Raw genomic sequence first — 20,504 nt, 5'->3', positions numbered from 1 at the left:
TAAAATTTGTGCAGTTTATGGACCCGATACAGTTTCCATTTCCACCGCACAACGATGGTTTCAACGTTTTCGTTCTGGTGCAGAGGTGATCGAAGATGCGCCACGGTCCGGAAGGCCTGTCGTCAAAAATTGCGATAAAATCGCTGAACTGATCGAATGAGACCGGCATAGTAGCAGCCGTAGCATCGGCCAAGAGCTGGGCATGAGTCAACAAACCGTTATAAACCATTTGAAGAAGCTTGGATTCAAAAAGAAGCTCGATGCATGCGAATCGCTTCTGAATCGCAACAAAATCGACTCGTTTTTGAAAGCGGATGGTGACTGGCGATGAAAAGTGGGTCACTTACGACAAAGTGAAGCGCAAACGGTCGTGGTCGAAAAGCGGTGAAGCTGCCCCGACGGTGGCCAAACCTGGATTGACGGCCAGGAAGGTTCTTCTGTGTGTTTGGTGGGATTGGCAGGGAATCATCCACTATGAGCTGTTCCCCTATGGCCAAACGCTCAATTCGGACCTGTACTGCCAACAACTGGACCGCTTGAATGCAGCACTCATGCAGAAGAGGCCATCTTTGATCAAAAGAGGCCGAATTGTCTTCCATCAGGACAACGTCAGGCCACACACATCTTTGGTGACGCGCCAGAAGCTCCGGGAGCTCGGATGGGAGGTTTTTTTGCATCCACTGTATAGTCCGGATCTCGCACCAAGTGATTACCACCTATTTCTGTCCATGGCGAACGAGCTTTTAGTCGGAAGTTGTCCACAAGAGAGTCCTGTGAAAATTGGCTCTCCGAGTTTTTTGACAATAGGGAAGCGAGCTTCTATAAGAGGGGCATTATGAAGTTGGCATCTCGTTGGGAACTCGTCATCGAACAAAACGGCGCATATTTGACTTAAATCGCATTATTATAACCAATTTTATGAACAATTGAAAATTCAATCAAAATACCGCAAGACTTTTTTGACAACCTATAAATAGCACATGTTACACAGCATCGTGGTTAATTAATGAACTTTTTTGGATAAAATTGAGTTCTGGTACGATGAGATTTTGCATATCTTCTTTTCCTTCAGCTAATTTATACAGCAATGTTAATACATCCGGCCACCCTATTTCATTTGCGCTTAGTGTCATGAATGTAGGAAATTACGGACACGACGAACAGACATAATAGGAGACAGAGCGCACAGTGTATGACTGGACTAATACGGACAACAATGTAACCCAACAAAAAGACCGAGATTAGCATACCGCGAACATACCCAACGAAGACGTTGACGATACGAACGACAGGACAGATAGAACATTGTGAACTAAACCGCCATCAAGCGAGGAACGCACAGGAACAAATTGTCTAAGTTGAAGTAATAAAGAAATTGTCTAAATTAAAGTAAGAACAAATTGTTTAACTCGGAATCCTACATGAATGCAGTTGGTTTCCCTAGCTGCCGCATCATTGCAAATAAATCTTTTTTCCTTGAAGACCAGTACCAAACTGAATTTGGTATTGAACGTAAGAAAGCTAGATTTGACTCCATGCAGTTATGAATATAGTCTTCAGATTGAACTTGTGCCTTGGTTATATTACTATCTGTACCAACATGTTTAAACGCGATCGTTAAACAGTCACGAACTCGCAGTCTCATAATTTTTACAGCCATATATGTATAACAAGTGATAAGGATCGACTCCTCGACGATCCTTATGCCGCAATTCACTAGATGCCATCATAAAAGGCGTAACGTTGACTGTATCTCTTAATTTTCTAAAGTGTCCCATGTAAATACTAGGAAATGATAGCTCTTCGGTATGCTCGTCGAATAATAAATTCTGTGGAATATTCTGTTGCCCTGGCGCTAATCGCAAATATTTTTCCTCATTCCATACCAAAGTTTGTTGTTGAGCAGTAAGGGTTTCTTCAAGATCAATATTTTCGCTAAATTCATCTATGTTCTGTTGTGTAATTAGTGGTGTTTCTTGATTAAAAAATTATTTATCAACTGTTATTTTGTAATGCTGATATAAAGGCATAGTAATCAAATAGTATAACCATTTTTTAATTGATCCGATGTTAATTAAGCCATGCACAAAACTACTTTTATGAATCATTTTTTTTTTTTAATATTGGGTAGTCAAAAAAGGTTTTCTTATCTCTAATCAAAGTTCAAATCATTTTTTTTATTTATAATGAACTTTATGTACCATTTTGGTCGATCACCTTTTGCATTTTTCTTCTAGAGACATTATTCCATCAGTGTAAAACTTTTGTGGTTTCTCCGCGAAAAACTGCGACAAGTAATTTTCACAGGCTTCTCTTGAAGCCAACTTTACTTCATTAAGGGAGTTCTGCATTGACCGATACAAATGGTAGTCCGATGGTGCAAGGTCAGGGCTATATGGTGGATGCATCAAAACTTCCCAGCCAAGCTCTCCCAGGTTTTGCCGAGTCATCAAAGAGGTGTGTGGCCTAGCGTTGTCCTGGTGGAAGACGACGCCCTTTCTGCCGATCAGTTCTGGCCGTTTTTTTTCGATTGCTTGCTTCAATCTCATCAGTTGTTGACAGTAAAGTGTAGAATTAATCGTTCGAGCAGCCTGGAGCAGCTCATAGTGGATGATTCCTTTCCAATCCCACCAAACACACAGCATAACCTTTCGAGGCGTCAATCCTGGTTTTGCGACCATTTTTTGAGCTTGACCATCCTTGCACCATGATCTTTTTCGCACATTATTATCGTATTTGATCTACTTTTCGTCTCCTGTTACCATTAGCTTCAGAAATGGTTCGATTTCATTTCGTTTCAGCAAAGAATCGCAAATGTTATATTAATTCGGTCCATTAAATTTTTCACAGACAATTCATGTGGTACCCAAACAGCGAGCTTATTTTTGTAACCAGCCTTTTTGAAATGGTTCAAAATCGTTTGATGATGAATGTTTAGTGCCTTGGCGATGTCATGGCAGCTTATGTGACGGTCCTGGTCAATCTTTTCCATAATTTCATCGACTTTTTCAACGATAGGTCGACCGGAGCGAGGTGCATCTTTCACATCGAAATTTCCAGAACGGAAGCGAGCGAACCATTGTTGTGCTACACGAACTGATACGAGTACAGCATCGTCTCCGTAAACTTCACAAATTTCATTGGTGGCTTGCGTGGCATTCTTCCCTTTTTTATACAAAAATTTCAAAATCTAGCGAATTTCTTCATTATTTTCACTCATTTTTGAACAGGTATAACTTTTTTTCAACTTCTCCGAATTTAATTTGTTTTTGGTGAAATGAAGCTTAAAATGTCACCTTTCTAACACCACATGATATGACACAATATGATTGGTAGCACTGGAGATAGATGACTCCAACAACATCTATTGACAAAATACGAAAAGACTTTTTCGACTACCCAATATGTACATAAATGCAATGTTCATCATTGACATTTCTTCCATTCGTACCATTGTATCAACAACAACAGGAACGTTGATAATTTCTCCGTATAGGTATACCGAATTGTCCTTGAACGTGTCTTAATCTTCTTATTTGCATAAAAGGAATTCGTGGAGAAATAAGCCTTTCAGTGATGAAATCGATTTTTGGTAAATGTTGTGGTATTTTTGGGTAATGAAATCCATTATAAACTGACAAGTTAGGAATCTTTTTTTTTATCTAATGCTGATTTACAAGTAGATCAAATTTTAAGGGAATCCACATTTTGCACATTGGCTATTGTATTAATTATATTTCCAGCTGTAGATGGTTTCTTTAAATCTTTTTCAAACCAAAGTCGATCACAAATTGCACAAGCATGTCCAAATTCATTACACAGGTCTGCAAAAAAATGGGTTCGGAATGTTCTATAAAAGTGTAGTGTCATTTTCGAAGTAATTTTTTGCGTAGAGTCCGAATCCGGTGTTTAAATTGCTCTATCACGTCAGGACTTTGAGATATCCTAACCTAAAAGAGCAAAAAACGCTGTTTTTGCCCATTTTTGAGGTTATGTAACTACGAAGATTTTGCTCTTCATAAAAAAGTAGACATGGTATTTTAAATTATAAGTCTTCCTCTTTTAAATGCCGTTGAGTTTGCTCAAATATCTGTATTTTTCACTGAGATAACGCATTTTGAAGTCTCCATGTTTGTGAATTTTTTGTTATCGAAATTTTCCGATTATATAGTCGCACAAAAAAATAGCCAACTAGACCCATATATCCCTATGTATTTTCGGTCGATGAATCCGAATCCGAGGTCAAAAAAATGGAAAACCCACCCCAACCCCTAAAATACCACCCTTACCAAACCGCAAGCAGGCTCACCTTCTGACCCGTGGAACAGCGAATTAAATTGCATATTTTTCTTCAAATGAATATAGTTTTTCTTGAAAATTAGTCTCACACCTTTAGTCAACTACTGTAACGACTTCTAAACCCACCTAATCCCCACCCACCACCCCCTAACGCCTCAAAACCACCCCTACCAAACGACAAGCAGGCTTACTCACCTGACACTGAAAACGGTGAGTTTGATCGCTTATGTTTCCTGAAATAATTCAATCCCATACCCAAGCGGGTTAACGCACCTATAAAAAATAAATAAATAATTGGCGCGTACACTTCTGTTAGGTGTTTGGCCGAGCTCCTCCCCCTATTTGTGGTGTGCGTCTTGATGTTGTTCCACAAATGGAAGGACCTACAGTTTCAAGCCGACTCCGAACGGCAGATATTTTTATGAGAAGCTTTTTCATGGCAGAAATACACTCGGAGGTTTGCCATTGCCTGTCGAGGGGCGACCGCTATTAGAAAAATGTTTTTTCACCTATCACCAACCCAAATTACCACAAAAAACCACCCCTACCAAACCACAAGCAGGCTAACCCACCTGACTCTAGAAACACCGAGTTTAGTCGCTTATTTTTCACAGTTTTTACCGTCGACATTTGATACTTGTGTTGTCTTTTTAATTTTCATATCTGTGCCAACTTTTTTAATCAATAGATTTCTAAAACCAAAATTCACTATTTGTCACTATTCCAAACAAAGCAAAAGATCGATATCAATGAAAATATTAAGAAACATTACAAGAATTACTTCGATATACCAATTTCTCATCAAGATAAGCCTTGGGCTCCACATGTTGCTTGTGGGTCATGCGTTGCTGCATTGAAACGGTGGAATAACGCTACGAGTAAGATCGTACCAATGCCTTTTGAAACACCTATGATTTGGCGTGAAGCTTTCAGTCATGATGACTGTTATTTCTGCTTGACTAAGACTTTTGGTTTCAACAGTAAAAATGCTCATAAAATAGAATACCCAAATGTAACAAGTGTACCAAAAACAATTCCTTATGATTCTCATGATAGACCTCCAAATCCTCCTCTTTTAAAGCAAAATGTTGAAGATGATACAGTCACTGACGAGACTAATTCAAATGATGATGACTTTTATGACTCCACACCTATACTTTTTAATCAAGCTGCACTGAATGATTTGGTTAGGGATTTAGGTTTACCTAAAGATAAATCCGAGCTATTAGGTTCACGACTAAAGGAACTACTTTTTCATGGTATAGACATCGGGAAAAATCATTAGTAGAATTTTTTTCTAAAGGAGGCGATTACATTTATTGCACTAATATTTGTGGCTTAATGGAAAATTTAGATATAACTTATAATCCTGAAAACTGGAAGTTATTTATTGACTCATCTAAGACGAGTTTAAAAGCAGTTTTGCTGCATAACACAAATAAATATGCTTCCATACCTATTGCTCACTCTGTGTACTTGAAAGAGACATATGAAAATGTTAAGACTATTCTTAATGCAATTGATTACAAACAGCATAATTGGAAAATCTGTGGAGATTTAAAAAATATATCTATGCTCCTTGTACAACAGTCAGGTTACACAAAATATCCATGCTTTATATGTTTATGGGATAGTAGAGATAAAAATCAACATTACGTTAAGAACGATTGCTCCCTTTGTAAATCTCTTAAAGCTGGAGATCCTAACGTTCTTCATAACCCATTAGTTGATAGCAAAAAAATTTTACTACCTCCTCTTCATATTAAATTAGGACTTATGAAGCAATTTGTAAAGGCTCTTAACAAAGATGGTGCATGCTTTAAGAACCTTGCAGAAAAGTTCTCCAATATAACTGATGCGCAGATAAAAGAAGGTATATTTGTTGGACCACAAATACGCCAACTAATGAAAGAAACGGACTTTGAAAATGCGATGACACCCCTTGAGAAGAATGCTTGGACCAGCTTCAAAAAGGTTGTCAAAGGATTTTTAGGTAATAATAAAGAAAGTGATTATGAGAAATTAGTCAATGACATGCTTTTAAACTTCAAAGAGCTAGGTTCCAATATGAGCGTCAAATTGCACTATTTACATTCCCACGTACATTTGTTTCCAGAAAATTTAGGTGACGAAAGCGAAGAACAAGGAGAGCGTTTTCATCAGGATGCAAAAGAAATGGAACGACGTTATCAGGGAAAGTGGTCTCCATCTATGTTGGCAGACTACTGTTGGTCTCTTCAACGTGATGAGCCACATGTCCAACATAAAAGACGATCCAAAACGAGAACATTACAAGAAAAAAAAAAACGGTTCCATAAGGATGAGAGTAGTGAAAGGCAAGGGGACTCACGTTAAACTAGCACAGCATCGTGAGAGGCAAGGGGACTCACGCTAATGAAGTACCCCAAAGGTAACAGAAACCTACTCGTCGTGCACGTCGTTGTTACTGGATAATGCTAAGTTAAGGTTAGAGAAACAAAAATTTACATGTCAGAATGAAAATTTTATTTTTTATTTTATTATTTTTTTCTAATTTTTGACTATCATGATATAAATGGAAATAAGTTAGCTTTATAAGTCTTATTATAACAAAAAAAAAACAGATAAAGCAAGAAATCGTGGATTATATTTTAGCCAAACTAATATGGGTTTTATCCTAAAAACCATCCCTACTAAACCACAAGCAAAATAATCACTTAATCCTGGAGACTGAGTTTGGGGGATTAGGTGGGTTTGGGAGTCGTTGGAGTAGTCGACTAATGGTGTGTGACTAATTATCAAGAAAACTTATATTCATTTCAAGAAAAATATGCAATTTAATTCGCTGTTCCGCGGGTCAGAAGGTGAGCCTGCTCGCGGTTTGGTAAGGGTGGTTGGTAATGGTTTAGGGGTTGGGATGGGTTTTCCATTTTTTTGACTTCGGATTCGGATTCAGCGATCAAAAATACATAGGGATATGTAGGTCTAATTGGCTATTTTTTTTGTGCGACTATTTAATCGACCGTATCACGTCTCATGTTATCTCAATGGATTTTCGAATATCGAAAAATTCACAAACATGGAAACTTCAAAATGCGATATCTCAGTGAAAAATAAAGATATTTAAGCAAACGCAACGGCATTTAAAAGAGGAAGACTTATACTTTAAAATACTATGTCTACTTTTTTATGAAGAGCAAAATCTGCGTAGCTACATAGCCTCAAAAACGGGCAAAAACAGCGTTTTTTGCTCTTTTAGGTTAGGATATCTCAAAGTCCTGACGTGATAGAGCAATTTAAACCCCGGATTTGGATTCTACGCAAAAAATTACTTCGAAAATGACCCTACACTTTTCTAGAACAAAACGTTGTTGACCTGTGTTATTTTTAAAGTTATCGATAAAATATTCATGAGCTGTTTTATGGTATCTAAATTGACTGTAGTTATTCGGAATTTCCGCAATATTTGCGCTTGATAGGTTACTTAAATTTTGCTGAGATATGTCAAACACTTCATGCTCCATTTCTCCCAAACCAGTTAAATTTCGAGAATTTGTACTTACTTAATCTATTATGTTTATTGGTTCTGTAATTGTTTCTCTATTTTCTATATTTGGAGAAGTATGTAATTCTATAATATTTACTGCATTCTGTAGACGTCTCCTTCTTTCTGCTTCACGCTGGCTCAATTTTTCTCTGTTCTTTTCCCTGTATCTTTTTTGACGGTCTCTTTTATTTTGAAGAGTAGATGAAATAGCAGTTACTGGTTCTTCATTATATACTTCCACTAAATTTGAGTTTGAAGAGGTAGACGGTCCGACAATGCTTTGTGATGATTGTATACGCTTTCTTCTTTCCGCTTCACGATGTTTCAATTTGTCTCTGTTCCGCTCCCTGTATTGTTTTTGACGTTCTCTTTTACTCTTGTTTACTCTGAAAAAAAATTTTGGGTGTGGCTTCAATCTATACTAATATTATAAAGAGGAAAACTTTGTTTGTTTGTTTGTTACGAATAGGCTCAAAAACTACTGGACCGATTTTAAAAATTCTTTCACCATTCGAAAGCTACATTATCCACGAGTAACATGGATTATATTTTATTTTGGAAATAGGGCTCGAGATATAGGTCAAAACGTGGACCCGGGTAACCTTCGGACGTGTATGTACAATATGGGTATCAAATGAAAGCTGTTGGTGAATGCTTTAGTACAGAGTATTTTTCATGCCGCTCCGTGACTGGGGTCTCGAGATATAGGTCAAAACGTGGACCCGGGTAACCTTCGGATGTGTATGTACAATATGGGTATCAAATTGAAGCTGTTGGTGAATGCTTTAGTAGGTACAGAGTATTTTTCATGCCGCTCCGTGACTGGGCTATCGAGATATAGGTCAAAAGGTGGACCCGGGTAACCTTTGGTTGTGTATGTACAATATGGGTATCAAATGAAAGCTGTTGATAAGTGCTTTAATATGGGGTAATTTTCATACCTATTGATGACTAGGGTCTGGAAATATATGCCAAAACGTGGACCCGCCGTGTCTTTGAACCGAATTAAACCAAACTTACACACATTGTTAAGTAGATATTGAAGATGATTTCCGTATAGTTTGAATACCTATTGGTAGATAGGGTCTCGAGATATAGGTCAAAACGTGGACCCGGGTAACCTTCGGACGTGTATGTACAATATGGGTATCAAATGGAAGCTGTTGGTGAATGCTTTAGTTCAGAGTATTTTTCATGCCGCTCCGTGACTGGGGTCTCGAGATATAGGTCAAAACGTGGACCCGGGTAACCTTTGGTTGTGTATGTACAATATGGGTATCAAATGAAAGCTGTTGATAAGTGCTTTAATATGGGGTAATTTTCATACCTATTGATGACTAGGGTCTGGAAATATATGCCAAAACGTGGACCCGCCGTGTCTTTGCACCGAATTAAACCAAACTTACACACATTGTTAAGGAGGTATTGAAGATGGTTTCCGTATAGTTTGGATACCTATTGGTAGATAGGGTCTCGAGATATAGGTCAAAACGTGGACCCGGGTAACCTTCGGATGTGTATGTACAATATGGGTATCAACTGAAAGCTGTTGATAAGTGCTTTAATACGGGGTAATTTTCATACCTATTGATGACTAAGGTCTGGAAATATATGCCAAAACGTGGACCCGCCGTGTCTTTGCACCGAATTAAACCAAACTTACACACATTGTTAAGGAGGTATTGAAGATGGTTTCCGTATAGTTTGGATTCCTATTGGTAGATAGGGTCTCGAGATATAGGTCAAAACGTGGACCCGGGAAACCTTCGGATGTGTATGTACAATATGGGTATCAAATGGAAGCTGTTGGTGAATGCTTTAGTTCAGAGTATTTCCATCCGCTCCGTGACTAGGGTCTCGAGATAGAGACCAAAACGTGGACCCTAGAATGTGTTTGTACAATATGGATATCAAATGAAAGCTGTTGATAAGTGCTTTAATACGGGGTAATTTTCATACCTATTGATGACTAGGGTCTCGAAATATATGCCAAAACGTGGACCCGCCGTGTCTTTGAACCGAATTAAACCAAACTTACACACATTGTTAAGTAGATATTGAAGATGATTTCCGTATAGTTTGAATACCTATTGGTAGATAGGGTCTCGAGATATAGGTCAAAACGTGGACCCGGGTAACCTTCGGATGTGTATGTACAATATGGGTATCAAATGGAAGCTGTTGGTGAATGCTTTAGTCCAGAGTATTTTTCATGCCACTCCGTGACTAGGGTCTCGAGATAGAGACCAAAACGTGGAGCCTAGAATGTGTTTGTACAATATGGATATAAAATTGAAGCTGTTGGGGAATGCTTTAGTACAGAGTATTTTTCATGCCGCTCCGTGACTGGGGTCTCGAGATATAGGTCAAAACGTGGACCCGGGTAACCTTTGGTTGTGTATGTACAATATGGGTATCAAATGAAAGCTGTTGATAAGTGCTTTAATACGGGGTAATTTTCATACCTATTGATACCGTGTCTTTGCACCGAATTAAACCAAACTTACGCACATTGTTAAGTAAGTATTGAAAATGGGTTTCGTAAAGTTTGGTTGTAATTCGGAGCACTGGCAACGGGTACAGCGTTCTTTTGAACCATCCATAATGTCGCTTACTTTTTTAACGCTTGGGGCGGAACTGAACTGTCAAATTGACAGTGTGAGTTACAATGGGTCTATATTTCTTTCTGATTTGGATGCCATAAGGAAAAAACGTAAGTGCAATATGTAAAAATTGTTTGTGAATTTTTTTGGAGTGGATTTTGGAACAGTGAATAATTTCTTACGAAATTTGAGAATTTAATGTGAAATCCGAATGAAATTATGTGTTCGTGAAAAAAAAATTTTTTTCGTTTTTTTTTTTGAAAAATATAAATGGATAATGGTTAAAAAAGCTCCAATGCTTAATAAAACATATAAATTGCAACGAAAAATTCATGGATGATCAGGAAAAAAGACGATTGTTTATTCATATGCGTTGATTTGACATTTAAAAACAATCTTCTTTTTTCCTGATTTTCAATTTATATTTTATATTTACTCAAAAACAAATAGAAAAACAAAAAATATTGTTTATGCCAAAGCGCTTGAATAAAGAATAAAGAAATAAATAATATGAAAATCATATATTTTCTGTTCTAAACCATATCTATTCTATTTTAGTGTGCCCAGCGAAGGGGGCCGGGTTTGCTAGTATACTCATAAACTCAAATCTTAGTTAATTATTACAATATATGACTAAAGATTTGCAAATATAAATTTTATTAATAAATTTTTCCATATTAATTCCTTCATAAATAATAGAAAAATAATTAATTGAAGATAATATTAATATAATTTTTATAATTATTAATCTTAATATAATTTATATAATTACTAATATGAATGTATTAATTAATTAAATATAAAAATAATTACATTTATGGACACTTGAAAAATACGATCTACTTACTGATGACTTGGTAGTATGCCATAGTGTAGTTTCACTTTCTTTGCACAAGGTTGATCACTTTGATCTTCTGAGTTATCACTATCACACACATTTTATTGTCAAAAATTAAAATAAAAATTAAATAAAACGCAGGTTCTGTGTACCGTAGTAAACAACAACGTCGAACTGAGTGAGAAGGGGATCGCGTAGTTGGTTTCAAATGGCGACACGTCGCCACACCGTACACTCTACTACACATAAAATATATCTATATATATAAAAATGAAATGATGTTCGTTTGTACGCATTTTTTTGGGCCGATACGAGGCCAATTTTATTCGTTCTTTTTTCATACTATAGGGATCCACTAGGGGAAGGTTTTTAGCAAAAAAAATTTCTTTTAAATATTTTCTTCATATAAAAAAAAGAAAAAATCAAAATATTGTTTAAAACAAAACCTGCTCGATTCTTAGATTAAAGTAAGTTTCGAATCGATATTCATTTTATGTGTACAACTTTTTTTGAATTTTTCGTTATTGTGAAACGATTTGTGTTGTAATTAAAGAGTCGAATACAGAAATTTCAAATGATTCGAATGAAATTTTTTTTTTTTTTTATTTCTTCCATAAAATATTACACCTGTCGTTAGACAATAAGTAATTTGATTTACAAAAAGATGGAATGAGAGTGATATTGAAGGGCCAATGCCCCCAAGCTCATTTAGAAGAAATATATACATATTATTTAAAAACAAGTGGTTAACAAACAATGACATATACGATTAGTTGACAATTGATTACAAGGATTTTGCAAGATCTGTTGGTGTTTGACGGTTAAGCCGACTTTGGGTAGATTTTTCTTTATTTGGTAGTCTTCTCATCATAGGATTTGTATGCCTTAATAGTCTATTTATGTGTCTTCTGCTAGCGCTTTGTATTGTTTCATCAATAGTATCGATGTCAAGGTCGCGATGAATATCTGCGTTAGGTATGTACCAAGGTGCATTAGTTAAGGTCCTAAGTATTTATGAAAATAATGTTTCAATTCAATTGAGCAATGCTTTCTTTGACCAATTCTATATGGAAATGAATGCGTTTGCAAACGATGTTTTCGGCTATGAACAAAAGTTGGAATCGAATGAAAAAGGAAAGAAACGCGAAATGATAAAAAAAATTCTTGGAAAATTTAAAATGAATGGTGCTTTATTGGAAAAATTCAAAGGTAATAAGAACATACACAAGATAAAGTTAGAATTCGAATTTTTAGATTTATTTTGTTTATTTCTCATTTTTTCAGAAGTACGCCACACAACAACTCATTCCAACTCTGATTTTGAAATCCTGTTGGAATTGGTGATCGATAATATTGTCACTATAATGGTCAATGGAAATTTGCGTGTATCAGACCCTGCATATGATTTACCATATCAACTTTTTATGGAACATATGGACCAAATGAACACAAAAAAATAATTTAGTTTTGTTTTGATTTTTTGCAACATTTTGGTTTTCAGTTAATACAATAAAAACAATACTGTTTTTTCGTGAACACAAAATTCTAAATTTATTACGTTGTTTGTTTAGAATTTTTTTAGAAAAAAAGTAAATTTTTTGGTTTTGAGGAAATTTGTTTATTGTTGCTATTTGTGAAAGCGTAGATATTTGTAAGTATTTGACTATAATCCTAAAAGTTAATGGAATACCACTATGACACATAGAAAACATTTTTTCAAAGGGGTGTTTTTCGAAAATTATAAAAAAAATTGTTTTCAAAAATTTTGAAGAAATAAAGTAAAATAAAAAAATTTCGAAAGCATGAAATTTTTTCAAAACCAAATTTTCCTCAAAAAGATAAAAGAAATTTCTTCGAAGAGGTGTTTTTCTAAAATTACAAAAAAAAAAATTGTCTAAAATTTTAAACAAATAAAATAAAATAAAACTTTTTCAAGGGTATGAAATTTTTTCAAAACAAAATTTTCTGAAAACCAAACAAAATTAAAAAAAAAGGTGTTTTCAAAGCATTTCATATTCCACTATTAATAGAGAATACATTTTTTCGAGGGGGTGTTTTTCAAACCGGAAAAAAATCTTTTTTAACAAATCAATTTAAACTTTCACAAAAGTATGAAATTTTTTCAAGAACAAAATTTTCTCAAAAGCGTTAAATTAAAAAAAAATAGTTTTTTCAAAATATTTAATTTTCAGCAATTAACTGAGAAGAAATTTTTTTAGAGCGAAGTGTTTTTCAAAACTTCAAAAAACACTTTTTAACCAAAAAAAATAAACCTTTTTTGAAAAACAACAGGAATGATAACATTGCCTAACAATTTCTGCACTTTTGCACAGTCTAAAGAGGCATTGATACAGAGTGTATTTCCAAACATAGTTCAACATTACAAAAACCATGATTGACTCAGCGAAAGAGCAATTTTAGCTGGGAAAAATAAGGACGTCAATGATATAAATTCAGCTATTTTAGATCAAATACCTGGTGACATAGTTGCGTATAAGTCAATGGACACTATTACTGATCAAGATGAGGTCGTAAATTATCCAACTGAATTCTTAAACTCACTCGATTTGCCAGGCCTACCACCTCATAATTTACGATTAAAAATTGGAGCACCGATTATTATGCTGCGCAACATTAATGTGCCACGACTTTGCAACGGTACACCAGACTCGCTGTGAAGAAGCTAATGGGTAACGTTATCGAAGCAACAATTTTGAAAGGGAAGTACAAAGGAGAAGACGTTTTGATACCCAGAATTCCACTGATTCCGACGGATTTACCATTCGATTTCAAACGTTTGCAGTTCCCTATTCGCCTTGCCTTCGCTATGAGAATTAATAAGGCGCAAGGACAGTCTCTACAAATGTGCGGTATTAATTTAGAATACCCAATTTTTCTCATGGACAATTGTATGTAGCTTGCTCACGAGTAGGCAAACCATCGTCATTATTCATTTACGCGAAAGACGGAAAAACCAAAAACGTTGTTTACCAAAAAGTGTTACAATAAAGTTCGAATGAAATTGTATCAAAGAATTTGCTTTGTTACGTATTAATTTTATTCTCTTTCAGCAAATCATTGAATTTATCGCCTAGCGAAGTGGGCGAGGGTACGCTAGTATATATATATACCTTAGTAGAGCGTGGCGACCCGACAAGTGAGCCTATAGATGTTTCATATCAAAAAATTTATCAACATTTTAAGAAATCTTCTGGTTATATGTAGTTTTATAGTCCCTTAAATTTTGGGACTCATAAGTGTTAGTTTGAAGCCGTTCCCAAATCGAGTTGATATAGAAAAACAATTTTCCCATACGATGTTGAGCATTTTATGCCATATAAAAGGCTTCTGTACATTTTAATCAATCAACTTCCTGAATACAAGTTTATCCAGGTTCTGAAAGTTTTTATGTAATATTGGAAATTAAAGATTTATTCAAGGGAAACAATACTGTGTTGCCCATATTCGACGGACCCATTTTTTTTTTTTAAATCAAAGAAAAACACAATTTGTTTGATGTTGACGATCACTTTTTGAATATGATATCTCTCAAATTGCCGCCTTGAGCCTGCACGGCGTATTGTGCCCGTTTTGCACCATTTTCCATAGTTTTAGCTAACATTTCGGCTGGAATAGCGACTATTTCCTCACGGATGTTGTTCTTGAGCTCTTCTATGGCCTTTGGCTTTTTAATATAAACCTTTGAAATATCCCCACAAGAAGAAGCCAGGTGGCGTTAAATTGGGCGAACGCGGTGGCCAGTCAAAATCGTAATTTTTCGACATCAAACAACGAGGAAACAATTTCTTCAAAAAATCGATTGTGGTGCGAGCTGTGTGTGGTGGAGCGCCGTCTTGTTGAAACCATACGCCCGCCTCATACGTTTTCGACGAATAATTGGCATCACGAAAGGGGTTATCTTATCGCGATAACGCTCCTGATTGACGGTAACAGCTTGACCATTTTCATTTTCGGAGCAAAACGGCCCAATAATCGTTTTCGCACTAACGCCGCACCAAACAGTGACTTTTTCGTCATAAAGAGGTACCTCTCGAATTTCGTGAGGATTGTCAGTGGTGCAAAAACGGCAATTTTGCTTGTTTACCGTCCCATTCAATAAGAAATGAGCCTCATCGGACATGATGCTTTTGTTCTTCTTCTTCTTCTTTGACGTCTTTTTTTTTCAATGTAAATTTCAACAATTTGGGAGCGCCCACGCGGCATATACTGTTCCACGGTAAAAATCTGCTTGGGCTGACGTTTCCAACGCGGTATGGCATTAAGCGATCTGACGTCTCTCGAATATGGGCAACCCTGTATAGCAGTAGTCGTTATCGCATTTCGAGTTTGAAGAATTCAAGACACTACATAAGATATTTTTTTTTTATTTCTGAGTATCAGTGGCGACAATCAGGAAAGTAACAGAGTCACAATATTGCGGTAATTATTATGTGCGGCGAACACAACCATCTTTTTTGCGGAGCTATTAAAGTATTCTCAGACGATTTTGGTTAATTTGGTTAATAATCAATTAATATTAGGTAGATATTGAGAAAACGCCCCTAAACACGTATTCCCGCTTAATTAGGCAACTGCAGCTATATCAAGACTGCCACTATACATTGACAAAGTTCGAACGCACTTTCTGAAAAACCATGTCCGCGGTTGCTACATACAAATATGTATATGCATACATATTTACGTATATAAAAAAAATTATTAAAAGTTTGCTAACCATCACAAAGCGAAACATATCTTTACTTACTTCATTCTGATCCATGGTAGCAAAAATCTTCTTTAAATTTGTATTTCACTACTTCAACAGTTCGAATATTTTTTATCCGCAACACCCATATATAAACTTATATGAATAGCTATTCACAGGCAACTGACTAATATATTCACTCCGTATGAGTATTCAATGCACTCGGTGCTAACAGCAGCCTCAACAAGAGTACACATCAAAAAGAGTAAAACACAAATACATGAGAGTAGCAAGCAATTCAAATGAAACCGGTTGACTTTGTGTACATGCACACATATTCACACCATGATGGAGAGAATTTCTACCATTCGTGTATTCATACATGTGTTACTGTATGAGAAGCCTATTGCTCTTTATCTTTGAGCTCGCTCTTTATTTCTCTACCTGTCTCTCTCTGTTGGGTGCTTGAATCAATACTCGTGCATACAATTTTTTACAAGTACAGCTGTAGTAAAACGCAATATATTTGTAAAACAAGCATACACAAATGTGCAGCCATATGTACATACATATACATATATGTGCTTAAGTAGATTTGTGTATTAATGAAATCTTCACAGAAATATCGAAAATTGCGAACAGAGTGAGTCAGAAAATGAAAAGAAATTGCTATTCTAAAAAGGTATGGATGTCGTTTGCCGGTACTGTACGAACAGAAGAGTACAAAAATGTATGTAAGCTTGTAAGTACCAATACAAGTATATGTAAGTATGCGTATTTAAATATTTGGGAATATCCCTTGCAAGACAATACACCGTTCTCGTGCGTTTGTTGTAAATTTAGAGTGTTTTCTTTTTCCATTACTATTTCATTACATCGGGTGTTTCTTTAAGAGTTTGCCAACTAAAATGATAATAAAAAACGGAAATACTGTTCGAATGAGGCTTGTTTTATTATAATCGGGTATAATTTCATAGCATTTATTTTTGAATATCCGATATCCTCCATTTATCCTCTGCGGCTACGAGTTACATATGTATGTACATATGCATGATGGAAAGAATAATGAGGTGGCGCCTATCGTGCTCCCGTTACTTTGCGCTCAGCGAATTTGACAACTAGTTACGTGATTTTAGCTCCAGTATGGCCAGATTACCATTTTCGTAACTTGATTTATCATGTTTTTTTTGTTATTTTTATTATTTTGTGTCTCGGAGTTTTAATTCTTTCTTCATGACATTTTTCTAGTTGTTCTAATTAAAATGTCATGTTTATAATTTTGTACATTTTTTAATAATTATTTAAATAATTCACTCAGTTTTATTTAGCTTTACTTTTTTTTAACATCTGGTGGCATTGCCCGCGAGTGCAGGTGTTGTTGGTGTTCTTCTGCTTTCGGCAGTCCAATCTCTCTCTCGCTACTGCAGTGTTGCCTAGCTTTGGATATAAAAACGCACTAAAATTCCCATTCAAAGAAAATAACCCAACAAATTTTTATTGAATCACTTAAAGAACTTTGTATGCGTGACAAATTGTCTTTAGAATGTGCGTTTTTTTAAATAAATGTGTCATGCTTATGTACCATTTAATTTATGAGGTTGTTTTTAAGCGAGACTCTTTTGTTAAGGGAACGACTTTTTTCCTATATTTGAAGTTATGTAACTAGATAAGGTGCTCTTTTTGTAAAAATGTCAGTATGGTTTCTTTAGTATTTTCTGGTATTTTATTGTTTATTTTTACAATGAATATAACTCTTAATGTCCTATGTCTGACTAAGGATTGATGACCGGAAGAAACGATTACACCTCTATGGTTTTAATTCGCATTCAATAAATTCAAAGTCTTTTTAAAATGTGTAAAAAGGTTTTCAATCTTAAGAAGAGTTGAGAGAGGGGCATTTAATATTTTTGCATAACCTTAAATGGAGCCAAAAATTAAATTCACACTTTCAAATCATCAAATTTTATAAGAGTAAAAAAATTTTCATTAGCACTAAAATCTTCTCAGAGATCTGGTCACATTGCCCATGATTGCGGTTATTGTTGATGTTTATGAATATGGGCATTTCTCGAATGTCGAATGCGACATTCGTACGCATTCAAAGTGAAAAAAAAACATATACCAAAACATTATTTTATTTTGACAAAAGGCGAAAGCTATAGCACTATGATTGGTGCTAAGGTTGATTTTGGGAAATTGTTCGTTTTCAAGATAATTACAAAAAATCAAGCCATTCGCATGCGACAAAAACAGAAGTCGCTTTCAAAGCAAAAAAATCAAACACTTTTTTCAGCGAAACCTGAAGAAATATATTAATGCGACTAATTTTTAAATGTTATGCATTGATGTATCTTAATTTTGTTCCATCATACTTTTTGTGTTTATTTTTTTACTTTTTATGTAATTAGACATGCATTTATTTTCATAACCAAAATTCTAAACTTAACAAAATATCTTCAATAAAGAAAAACAAAAATAAGTATATTAATCTTATATATGTATAAGCTAACAGCCAAGTCATCGAACTTCCCTCGCAATGAATTCACCGAGCAACCCGCGCGCAAACAATGTCGTTGAACCCGACCACATATGCAACATAAACAAAGTAATGTGGGTCGAAGCAACGGCCAGTCGTTTCCGTTATGTCGCAAGCGTTGGAGTTCTGACCGAAATATGCTGAGTCGGTTTTACTGACCACACACAAACCCATGGCATAATCTTTATATATTTATTATGTATTTAGGTTTAGATTCATGTTTTCCATTTATGTACTTAGCTTTAGTCTTTTATACTCTCCATTCTTATAATCAGTTTTGTCCAGACAATTATTCAATAAAGAACGATTGGCTTTACTCCGGCACGCCGCCGTTAATATTTGATCTATTAATTTACACTGTTGAGCCACAAGGCTAATAGTCCAACAAGGGGACGAAGTCAAATCCCCCAACATAACCATCCTAAAGTTAATTGAATTAAGAAGTGGCTGAGACGTATCAGCAACATCCGCCGCTGGACCAAGGAATCAATACTGCTCCAGAAGGAAGTTGAATACATATAACTTGAGACGTGTCAGCAACACCCGCCGCTGGACCAAGGCAACAATACTGCTCCAGAGGGAAGTTGAACTAATATAACTTATATACTATGTAAAAACAAAGAACGGAAACTATATTAACTTAACTGAGAATAGAAGTTCTTTTAATGGAATATGCAGTCCTAGCTGCTTCTAACTGTTGGCCATCGCAAGAAAACGAATGCAACTGGGATATACCTGGAATATTTTTCACTTCCTTCCATTTTTCGTCCAATTTATAATGAAGAGACAAATTTTCAATTTGAGCAGATGGCATAAAATAAATTTTAATTCCATTTGTGTTGTTTTGTGCACATTGATAAAACGATAGTGCATCTGGTAAAACAACGTTTTTAGATTTTGTTATTTGCCACACTTTCCGTGAGAACTGGCATTACTAGTCATTAACATAAAGCGCTTAGCAACTAATTTGCCTTCAATTATAATGGCGTCTTTCTTTCCCGAAGCTTGCACACTAATATTATCATTCTGATAAAAAGCATTGATGGCATTAATTAGGTTTTCTGGTACGGTTCTGTTGGATTGGTTAACGTTTTTCTTTTCTTCAAACTGCTTATATTTTTTTACCAGGACTTCAAGAACTTTTAGCCTTCTGTGCATGTCTTTTGGCATCGCTTTCTCCACTTTTTTAACAGCTTTCGCCAAGGTTTGTCTACATTCGTAAGATGCGTTTTGGCTTTGACGTGCATATGACCTTCCATTTTCTACTATCTACATTCAAAAATTTTATATTTTGTATTTACATATACTAATAAAGATATTTTCGAACGAAAATTTATTTTGAATCTGTACATTTTACACTTACGATGTCGCACGCTACAAGCTTTAAATAAGTAAAAAAGAGCAAAGCGCTGCACATAGGTAGATTTTGAAGATTTAGGCGGCCAAAAATATTTGACTGCATATATCGTCTTAAAACTGTTTAATAACTAGAAATTTTATAATAATTTGTTTTACTAATCGGTTAAATTAAAAAAGTATATGTATTACACTGTGTAACACTGAAAAATACCTTAGCAGTAAAGCTCCTTTTCTTCTAGTATGACAAGAACTGTCATCACTTGTTTGTATCTTATTGTGGGCTACACATTGACTTTATACAACAAATCTTGACCTTTCCCAAAGTAAAAATAGAGCCCATATTTCACTAGTATTTGCATAAAAGTTACCTTAATCGATTTTGAAAAAATTGTTGTATATATAATAGAAAAATATTTACAGATATAATTGTTAAAAATACACCAAAAGCACAATAGATATGTATATACAGAAATTGATTAATTTATTAGTTTTTGCCTTCTGAATTAAGGTGTTCTGTCACATCTTTGTCCACATATTTAAAGGGTACGAGCAGCTTAATTGTGTCTGGGCTAAACGACTTTGATGCTTTTCTTTCTTCTGCGATGAACTGAAATACTACTCAAAAATGGGTCCGAGCT

The sequence above is a fragment of the Anastrepha obliqua genome, chromosome 2, assembly GCF_027943255.1.
Source record: "Anastrepha obliqua isolate idAnaObli1 chromosome 2, idAnaObli1_1.0, whole genome shotgun sequence".
Classification (NCBI taxonomy): Eukaryota; Metazoa; Arthropoda; class Insecta; order Diptera; family Tephritidae; genus Anastrepha; species Anastrepha obliqua.
The sequence above is the reverse complement of the archived record's forward strand: the minus strand, read 5'-3'. Positions refer to the sequence as shown.